Source organism: Mus musculus, chromosome 2 (assembly GCF_000001635.26).
Source record: "Mus musculus strain C57BL/6J chromosome 2, GRCm38.p6 C57BL/6J".
Classification (NCBI taxonomy): Eukaryota; Metazoa; Chordata; class Mammalia; order Rodentia; family Muridae; genus Mus; species Mus musculus.
This window is the reverse complement of record NC_000068.7, coordinates 78,344,533-78,354,590: the sequence shown is the minus strand read 5'-3', so window position 1 is coordinate 78,354,590 and position 10,058 is coordinate 78,344,533.

Genomic DNA, 10,058 nt, shown 5'->3' with positions numbered 1-10,058 from the left:
ATGGGCTTTAAGACCCTAGTGCTAGCTGCCTGGAAGTCAGTATTCTCCTACCAGCCTTCAGATGAAAATGTAGAACTCTCAGCTCCTTCTGCACCGTGCCTGCCTGGATGCTGCCATGTTCCTGCCTTGATGGTACTGGACTGAACCTCTGAACCTGTAAGCCAGCCCCAACTGAATGTTGTCCTTATAAGAGTTGCCTTGGTCATGGTGTCTCTTCACAGCAGTAAAACCAAAACTAAGACACTCACACAAGATGGAACAAGAATAAGAAATAGACTGGTTGAGGACTGCTGCCTCTGCCCCTCTTGTTTATAGAGATGTGTACACAGACGTTCACAATCTTCCCACCACATGTTCTCTCTCCCCAGGCAATACAAGGCAGGCATTTCTAGCATCTTAGGTTTTTTCTCTTATCCTATAACTCGAAGTTTTAAAAATCAATAAAGGAACAGATAGATCAGGTGGAACCTAAAAGTATTTTATTTTATAAAGCATTGAATCAGTTTTCTTTGATTTACTTTCTGGGAGAGGTGAATTAGCAAATGCTTGCAGAATTCTCTCTACCTAGATAGAACGTAATCTCCTGTGCTAAATGTGCCCATGTATTCTTGAATTAATTATTCCCGAACTGCTCTCTTAATGCTTATTCTTAAAATAAATGTCATTAACTAAATGATCCCAGTGAAACATTTGTTTCAGAATAATGACTTGGTAAAACATTAATGTTAGGGCTATCTGTGTGCCTGCTGACTCTGGCTTTACAGACTGTAAGTTATTTATTCTAGGTAAAGACTTCCATATTATTTGCCTTAGGAGAAAACATGACAGAACCATGGAATGCTGATTTCCATGAGAGCTACTCTGGGAGCAGCCATTTGGAAGCAGAGCAAGCTCTCTGCCTATGCTGAACAACAGACAGTAGGACCAAATGCTGTAAGTGAGAAACCTTCTCCATCTGAGCCAGTCACTGAATTTCTGTGCAGTCCTGCTCTGGGCATCTAGGCACAAAGCATCAGCTGACCTATGCTCGCAGCACGATGTAGAATGCATATCCTGCCAAAATCAATTTTTGATTAATCACTTGTTAGCATGTGAACATTATGGCTTTTTTGGAAGCCATTTAACCTTTTAAATTTTGAGGGAAAAAAGGGAAGCACTTTCTTTTTCTATGATGTATACTATTTCAATTTCGCATCTAAAAATTAGTATTTTACTTTATTTGTATTTCCTTGTTGGGATGATCACAGGTATCACATATCAGAAACCCTGCATATTAGATATTTACATTATGATTCACAACCATATCAAAATTACAGTTATGAAGTAGCAATGAATATAACTTTATGACTTGGGGTCACCACAACATAAAGAACTGAATTAAAGGGTCACAGCATTAGGACGAATGAGAACCATTGAACTATGGTGTGTGTTTGTTTGCTTGTTTGTCTTATGAGACAGGTTCAGAGGTGTGAACTCACTATGTAGGCTAGGCTGCATTCGGTCTTACAAACCTCCTACCTCAGTGTCCTGAGTGCTGAATTAAAACTGTGCACTGCCACACCTGGTAGGCCTTGCTTTTGGCATTTTTTTGTTGGTGGTGGTCATATTCATTTTACATTTTTAATTACTAGGGAAGAAGTCTCACATGACATTTTTAATATTAACTTTCTCTTTGTCTTGTGCTTTTGTTTGCTCCTTTGCCTTTTTTTCGGGCTTCAACTTACATCACCATGCTTCAGTTCCTATGTGTTCCTCTGATTGATTACCTTCTATAGGTATCTTTATGAATTCCATATGACTTACGTAAACAGGCTTACCTAAATTGTAGACCGATAGCAAACTAAATCACACACAAACATATATGATTTACTCTCCCTCTAAGTTTTGCTGCTGGTGCCACATATAGTATTTCCATATCATGTAACAGCAATGTGTGTATAGTTACCACTAGTACTTTTATCTTTAGTTTTATATTAGAAGCAAATAATTCGCTGATCAACTTCACAGCATCATGGCATATGCGTCTGCCTACCTTATTATGGTTTTCCTTTACTGCTTAGCATATTAATTTCATTTCAACTCAAAAACTCCCCATTGGACTTTAATCAATGCTATCACTGTTTGTCTACAACATCTTTCTCACATCTTCATTTTGAAGACTATTTTACTGGATACGCTATTCTTTGTTGGAATTACATTTTTAATTAGCCTTTTGAATTAGTGCTCCCATGTTTTCCTACCCTGATGGGTTCAGCTAGGTCCCTACTCCTGGTCTTACCAAGAGTTCCTTATATGGATAATCATTTTTCCCTTGATGCTTGAATTTAGATGACCATTTCCCAGGATTTTAGAAGTCTTTCCAGGTTATTTTTTTTAATATTCTCTTATTTTTCTATCTTTTTTAACCTTAGTGTCACCTCAGAAGCCTGCATGTCACTTAAACTTTCTCTTCTGCTTGATCAGTTCAAAGTTTGCTTTTGTGATACTAGGATTGAGAATAACCACGCTAAACCAAAGTTCTTTCACTGAGTCACAACCCAGAAAGCTCTTAATTGGATAATCTCCAATTATCTGTTTTCCAATGACCCTTTTGATATTTGTTCAACTTAGCTCCAAGCTACTATAGTGCATCTTTTTTTTTTTTCATTCTGTGACAGTGTTTTTGGGCTTTGGGATTTGGCTTTGGGCATCTGGCATGTTTACTATCTTCTCTTTTTGGAAATTTTCACAACGTTGCCTGTTTTGCTCTCTTATCAATTTTGGGGACTTTTAAAATGATTATTCTGAATTAACTGTTGTATTATTATATTAGAACCATTTTCTAGAAATATATTGTTCCTATGATTGGGACTATTTTCTTTTATCTTCACTTTTCTTAATACTTTATTCCACAATCTAGACAGTAGACAAAACAGGGTTTCCTGCAGTTTCAAGGACAGTAGTTCAGGAGAAGAATCACAAGCTAGTCAGAAATGATGGGGACTACTCAAACCTTCATGCTAGTTTCTTCTCAGAAGGCAGGTTTTATGAAGCATGTGGCATTCCAGAAATTGAATGTATGCCTTAGAAACCACACTACCAAAGCTTTGCAGTTTTGTTTCTCTTCAGGGAAAACTGGAAACTAAACATCTTTCCCCCATTCAGTCTACTCATACCTAAGTCACAGGAGCCATGGGCAGCAGTTGCATGATAGAGCAAGTGGCTCTGTCTTTAATCATTAGGTCCTAAGCATATACGGTATGAAAGCCCCAGACAGTACTCTGAGAAGGGCATGACAGAAATCATTCTTTTGGCCATCCCCTAGAAATATGGGCATATAGGTTGTATTGTCTAATTCTTTCCCTCCCATGGAAAACCTGGGAGGTGACTACTTTTGTCTGTTAATTTAGGGCTGTGCTAAGCAGAGATGCTCTACAAACTGCTAGCCATACCACCACCTTCCTTCTCACTGCTTCCCAGTCATCTAGCACTTGAACAAAGGTTTGCAATAGAATTAAGCTTATGAGATGTCAGAACATTTGATATATGGCCCAAGTGTTTTCCCAAGGAAGAGCAGAGAGTTTGTTGCCACTCTCTTTGCACTGAAAGAGTTTGAGGCTACAATTACTGTGCATAAATTTAAACATAGTGTTTAATCTACCTATCCACAAAGCATTTAGAAGATGCTGGATCACTCTCCTGCTCTAAAGAATGTGAGAGGAAAGCAAGTACTCTGACCTCAGAGAAGATCTGGAACACTCTGTGAAACCCAAGTCTTTCCCTCCCCAGATATGCTGGGAGTTAAGGTTTCCTTCTGATCCTATGTGGCATGCCTGGAATGGGTTGATGTAAAACCTTCACTACTATCTTCCATGTGTCTGATCCATCCTGGACACAGAAATTTCCCAGGCAGCAGTCTGTGAGTTCTTCATAAAAGCTTTTGGTGGCATGTGGTGGGGGCAGTGTATTCAATGATGAAGTAGGGTCCGGTACTTGATTTTCAACTATCTTTCTGGTGTTGCACTCTATCATATTTGCTACACTCTTCTATGTGAAGCTGAAATCTTCAATGAGTTCATGTAGCATGACAGATTGAAAGAGAAAATACAATAAAGATGTTCACTGTTATTTGTAAAGTTCACCCCAAATAGAAAACATCACATTTATAAAAAGTTCATGTGTATCAAGGATATCGGTGAACACATTTTCTTCCAGTGGTAACAAACATTTCCTCAGTGCCATAAAGCGGGAAGGACAAATATATGACTTTCCTAGGTCCGGAGGAAATGGAGAACCGCATTGGAACAGACTTGAATTCAAAAGCCTGCTGTCAACTCCAAACAGGTGTTCTTTTGATGGCTTACTGGATAAAAACACTTCTTATTCATCACAAATCTAGAAGTTTCATGTTTAGTCTTTAACTCTAAATTTTGCTTCGTGACCTGGCACAGAATGAAGAAAGCACAGAGGCCGTGTTTCATAGCACTGTTTAGGAGTGGTTCCGGGAAGAGATTAATAAAGGTTTAGCTGGGCTTTTTACCTTATGCCAGAGAACACTTTTGCATGGAAGGAATAAAACCCTTCTCTCTGTGATCAGTAGAAATAAAATATGCACACATTATTAGAACATGGAACTATCTATCTCTTCTCTCTTATTTCCCCAATTCATATTTGCAAGCAATGGAATGTGATGCCTGAAGGCACAGAATATGGCCACAAAGGAACCAAAGACTATTTTGAAAATCCGTGTTCTGGGGCCTAGGGAGATGTCTCAGTCAGTAAAATGCCTTTCATGCAAGTATGAGAACCTGAGTGTAGACTTTAAGTATTCACATAAAATCTGTGCATGATGACACGTCTGTGACGCCTGTGTTGGGGCATGGGTGTAAGCAGAGGCGGGTAGATACCTGGAGCTCATTAGCAATCCAACCTAAGTGTATCAGTGGACTCCAGACCATTGAGAGTTCCCTGGATATAACTGTTTCCTCTTCCTCATCTGGTTCCGCAAGAGAATCTTAAATCGTCCACAAGGATACTGCAGCATAGATATTTGAATTCTATCCAAAAATAGGTACCATGTGGTTTAAGCTTAGTCTGGGAGGGGGGGGAAGGGGAGAGCAGAAAAAGCTTGTGCAGGCTCAGTTCTAGGTACTGCGAACTTGTTATCCTAAAAGCAGGTAACACAAGCTCTGGGGAATACCTCTTCTTAGCCATGTCCTTACTGTTTCCATGAAAATCAAGATGGAAGAGCCCAGTGTCCTCTACCTCACCTGATCCATGGCAATAATTTCTCTTTTTTTGGTCCCCAGGGTTGCAGTGCTAGTGAGAAGGATTTTTTTAAAGAAACAAATGCTAATTGCATTTCTTGTCTTTTTTAAATAAACTGTTCTTGGCAGGTAGGTAGTATAGTCTGTATCTACTCCAGCAGTTCCTGTCCAACATAATCCAGAGGAAAAGATCAATAGACTGCAGCATGGCTTCAAATGAAATGGGCTGGTTACCAAATCCTTGTAACACATTGATTTGTGAGTTATTTATTCAAGTTCACTGAAGAAGCAATTTACAAATCACCTTTCACTGCCTTGATTCAGCACTCTGAAGTAAATAAATATGGTCTCTCCACTGGGCTTTTAGTGAAATGTCAGTTTGGCCTAAATAGACGATGCTGAATTTAAGTTATAAATCTAACTCTATTTTACTATATCTGGAGCCCACTCTGTCATTCTATTGTTCCTTAGATCAGTGTGAAAGCTAGAGGTACATTAGTAGAACAAAGTGAAAAGGAAAAGTTTCGACAGCTTTTTGACACCATAATAAATTTCAAACAAAGCAATCTAGCTTTAATATTTAAGACGTCGGCTTAGTTGTCTTAAGTAGTTAATTAGTTAAATGTCTGAGTAGAGAAGTGTTTCTTACCTTCACTCATTCTTAGTTTTGACCACTGATGAAAGCACACTCTCTTATACTGGCTTTAAATTAGAAATCAGTAGTTTTTCACAAAAGCCTGGTCATCATCTTTTTTATTATTCTATATTTAAAAGTAACTCATCACTACATACACTGGCATATGTCATGGTCTATACAGACTTTTTCAATACTCCATCTATCATATCAAAAAAGATAGCATTTATCCTCCTTTATAAAGACGTGGAGAAGACTTATTCCATAGAAACTACACTCACGTTATTCTGTTGTTAAAGGAATCACCGCACTGCAAGATAGCTAGAAGAAATTATCTTGTATTTATCAAGTAATTAACTATTTAGAAAATTAATCAACTGGAAGAATCAGAGGTTAAAGATATGAAAGGAAGTCATGGTTGGTTATACAAAAATAACAAATTGACCTAAAGGTTAATCAGTGAAAATTATTCCCAGAAAACCTCCTGTTACATGAATTTATAAAACCAGATTATACGGCACATAAATGCCTTGTAAATTATTCCCACATGTTTCTTTGTATTTCTCCCATGTTGGAGCAGAGCTTAATAAGAAATCCCAGAGTGCCATGCACTACTCCCAAAAGTTATTTGAAAATCAGAATGATTCCAATAATTTTGTTCACAATAATAATTGTTTTTTTTCTAGTTGGAATAGATGCAGCATTTGAAAAATATTGACAGTAAGGTAGGCAGATGCAAGCTTATATAACAACACATCTACACTTAAAGAAAATGGAGACATAAAACCAAGGTTTTATTGTACCGATTCATCCCTCAGGCTTGTGGGTACAAATATGTCCATCTTTTAGACAAAAAACAAAACAAACAAAAAAAAAACAAAAAAAAGCAAAAAAAAACAAAAAACAGAAAATAAATAATGGAAAAGATGCAGGGGAATGTTGGGCCATGCCAGCTCACTATTTTCTTGTTGATGAGTAAAGAAAATGTGCTTGTCTTGGATCTAAAGAGAATGTTGCCAATGAAAGATGTTTTCATGCATCTGCCATCCTCCTTTCTTTAGAACATCAATGGTGCATTCAGAATGCTGAGCAGGCAACAGGGACACCCTGGTCAAGGAGAGCACAAAGACTCACAGGGTAGGAGGAGCTGAAGTGGACAGCCAACCATTCACATCAAAAGAGCATGCAAGGCATTCCGAAGATAAACCAAGTCTGTGAAAATCTATCAAGAATGGCTGTGTACGTGAAAGTGCCCACTGTTTGGCTCCATGAACATAGTAAGGGCAGTGGGTATTCAACTATAAGAACCTTGAAAAGTGTAAGTATTATGAAACAAGAGAAACATCTCATTCATTAAAAAGTATTCTCTCCTAAAATTGTGAACAGTTTTGATGACATTAACTATTTCCAAGTAAAGAGGAAATGGAAAGTTGACAGTGATAGCCAACACAATAAACAGCTTTAAAAATTCTAATATGGAGCTGGAGAGATGTCAGCACTTAAGAGCATTTACTGCTATGCAGGAGACCGGAGTTTGATTCCCAGCACCCACATCGGGCAGTTTACAAATGCACTGAACTTCTCTTGAGAGTCCTATATGAACATAAACACATACAAACATACACACTTACACATACAGACACACATATGCATGCGCACACACACATATCCATACTCATATCCACATGCATATACATATATGTGCTCATGCACATACACACACTGATGAATAAAAATAAAATTAAAAAATCTCATCTGAATCGAGATTCTAGTTTAGCATATTGGATCTGATAAATATCAAAAACCTATTTGCTGTTTTCACAAAACCCTTGTCTAAAAAACTCTTCTAGGGTCTGTGACGGCTACAGAGCTGAAACAAAAGAACGTGGGCAGTTGAGTTGGCCTATCCCTGAGCACAGTGAACAATCTAATCTCTACCTTACCTGAACATGTTCAATCAATGCTCTTCACAAAATAAACAGGGGAACGTAAGTTGTAAGGGTTACACATTTGCCCTTTACTCTTTCTGGGAAGAAGTCACAATAGATATTGCATAGCTCATGTAAAGCTTATTATACACACTTGAACTACAAACATAATTCTGTGATTTTTTTTAGAGACATATCAATTTTAAACCCCCCATGAAAGAAGAGATATATTCAGTGGAGTTTGATTTTATTTTATTTCTTCTTAAAATTGTATCAAAGCACCAAGGTGTTTTTATATTCCCAAGCTATAAAAACTGAGAAGGGAGATATAGATTTGGGAATCCTTAAATAACCTGGGTCCAGGATAAAGGCTAACCTTGCAATAACCCTAAGTAAGCTCTGTCCTGGAGGTATAGGTAATTCTACACAGCTTTCTGTGACCCCCACTGACCTATAGATAATTCACAGAAAGTCTTCTTTGTGCTTTTGCATCATCCCTGGGCTTAGCTTATAAAATGAACAAGGTGTGTTTTCTCTCTAATGCCCACCATCCTGCATCTGTGCCAACTGAGCCATATCCCCAATCCCTGGCACATATTTCTAAAGCTCTCTGGACAAAATAGCCTTCAAAATGAGATTACCAAAAGATGACCATTTATTTTAGATACATAGATATTCATTGATACTTACTTGAGACGTCTACATGCATATAGATGTCCTAGCATACATCATATGTATATTGTTATGCTTTAGCTTTTGAATTCATGTCACCAAGTTTAGTGGAATATCAATGCAATATAATAAGTAACTAGTTCCCGAAAAGATCATCTGAGCTTAAATTTTTGATATTTAAAATCTTTCAGGAAAGAGAATTTTTTAAAAAAAAATTCTGAGTTAGACCTAAAGATTCAAAAACAATTATGGTTTCTACTTTTAAATGTCACCTTATTCTGAGAATTTTGCTTTTAATGATAAGCAGAAATTTCTGAAGACATATAGCCTCAGTCATGACCTCAGACAGGAAGGGAGAGCACACTGCCTAGCATGTACCCAGGAGAGATGGCCTGCAGAAGAAATGTCAGGAACAAGGATTTCTCTGAGCCCATCATTGCCAGGCACCTGTGCTCCAGGTGTCTCTCCTGTCACCTGGGAGCAGGCATGTTGCCATGTCAGCAGATTAGTATTAGAACTGAAGGCAAAGAAATGATGTAGAGTATGTATTTCAATCCTGAGTGTGGAGACTTGGAGTCCCAACTGGAACCGTGTCCATTGCTTTCTAAGCTTGTATCATACTAGAGATTGGACTAGTATGCAGAATGCAGCTTTTCAGAGAACTGGCGTTCAGGGAAAATATACATTCACAAAGGGAAGGACATGTTTTATGTGACAAGTCAGGAGTAAAAGAAAAATACCAAATAATACTTGAGGAAATTTCCTAAGTATATTATCTCTACTAAAATGATATTTAGGAGGTGTAAGAAGGAACGTTTTCATTCCATGGATGCATTGTGTCAGAACCACTGGAATTCAAAAACCCTATGGATTCCTAACATGTCAGACCATCTTTCATCTTTTCTAAGCATCCTGGTCAAACAAATCCCAGAGCTGAAGTAACTCTGGGGATAAAATCAAATTCCATTTTTAAGTCCACATGTTCTAAGACATACTTCCAGTTCATATTACCACTCTAGACAGTACTATATATTTTGAAAGTAAAATTTCCTGGCATTTCATTGATTAATAGCATCCACTGGCCAGTTATTTCAGAATATAAAAATGTAGTATGCTGTGTTACTTTGTATTTAAATATTTACCTAATATCATTATCATTATACAATTATTTAAATGCTCATTTCATGTTTTATTCAATATTCTGGCCAATCAGCATTATAAATCAGTGGCTATATTTGGGAGGCTCCATTTAAAGAAAGATGATCCATTTTTTCACTGCCCTGGCACAACAATCCACAAGAGTCTTCTTAAATAGTCCATGTTTTGTGACTAGCTCGGGAAAGAAAGATAATTTTTATCCTCATCAAAAAATATACTGATTGTTTTGCCTAGTCAATCATGCATTGTTTAAAAGTTCATTTATAATGCCCATGGTTGATATACAAGAGGAATGTTAGCACATTATCCAGTCAGTGGAATCTCTTATTTCTGATCCATACATTCAGTTAATTGTATTACTGAGCACACATAGTACCCCGTGCTGAGATTCTGCTATCACTTATGCGTGAGAATTAAGAA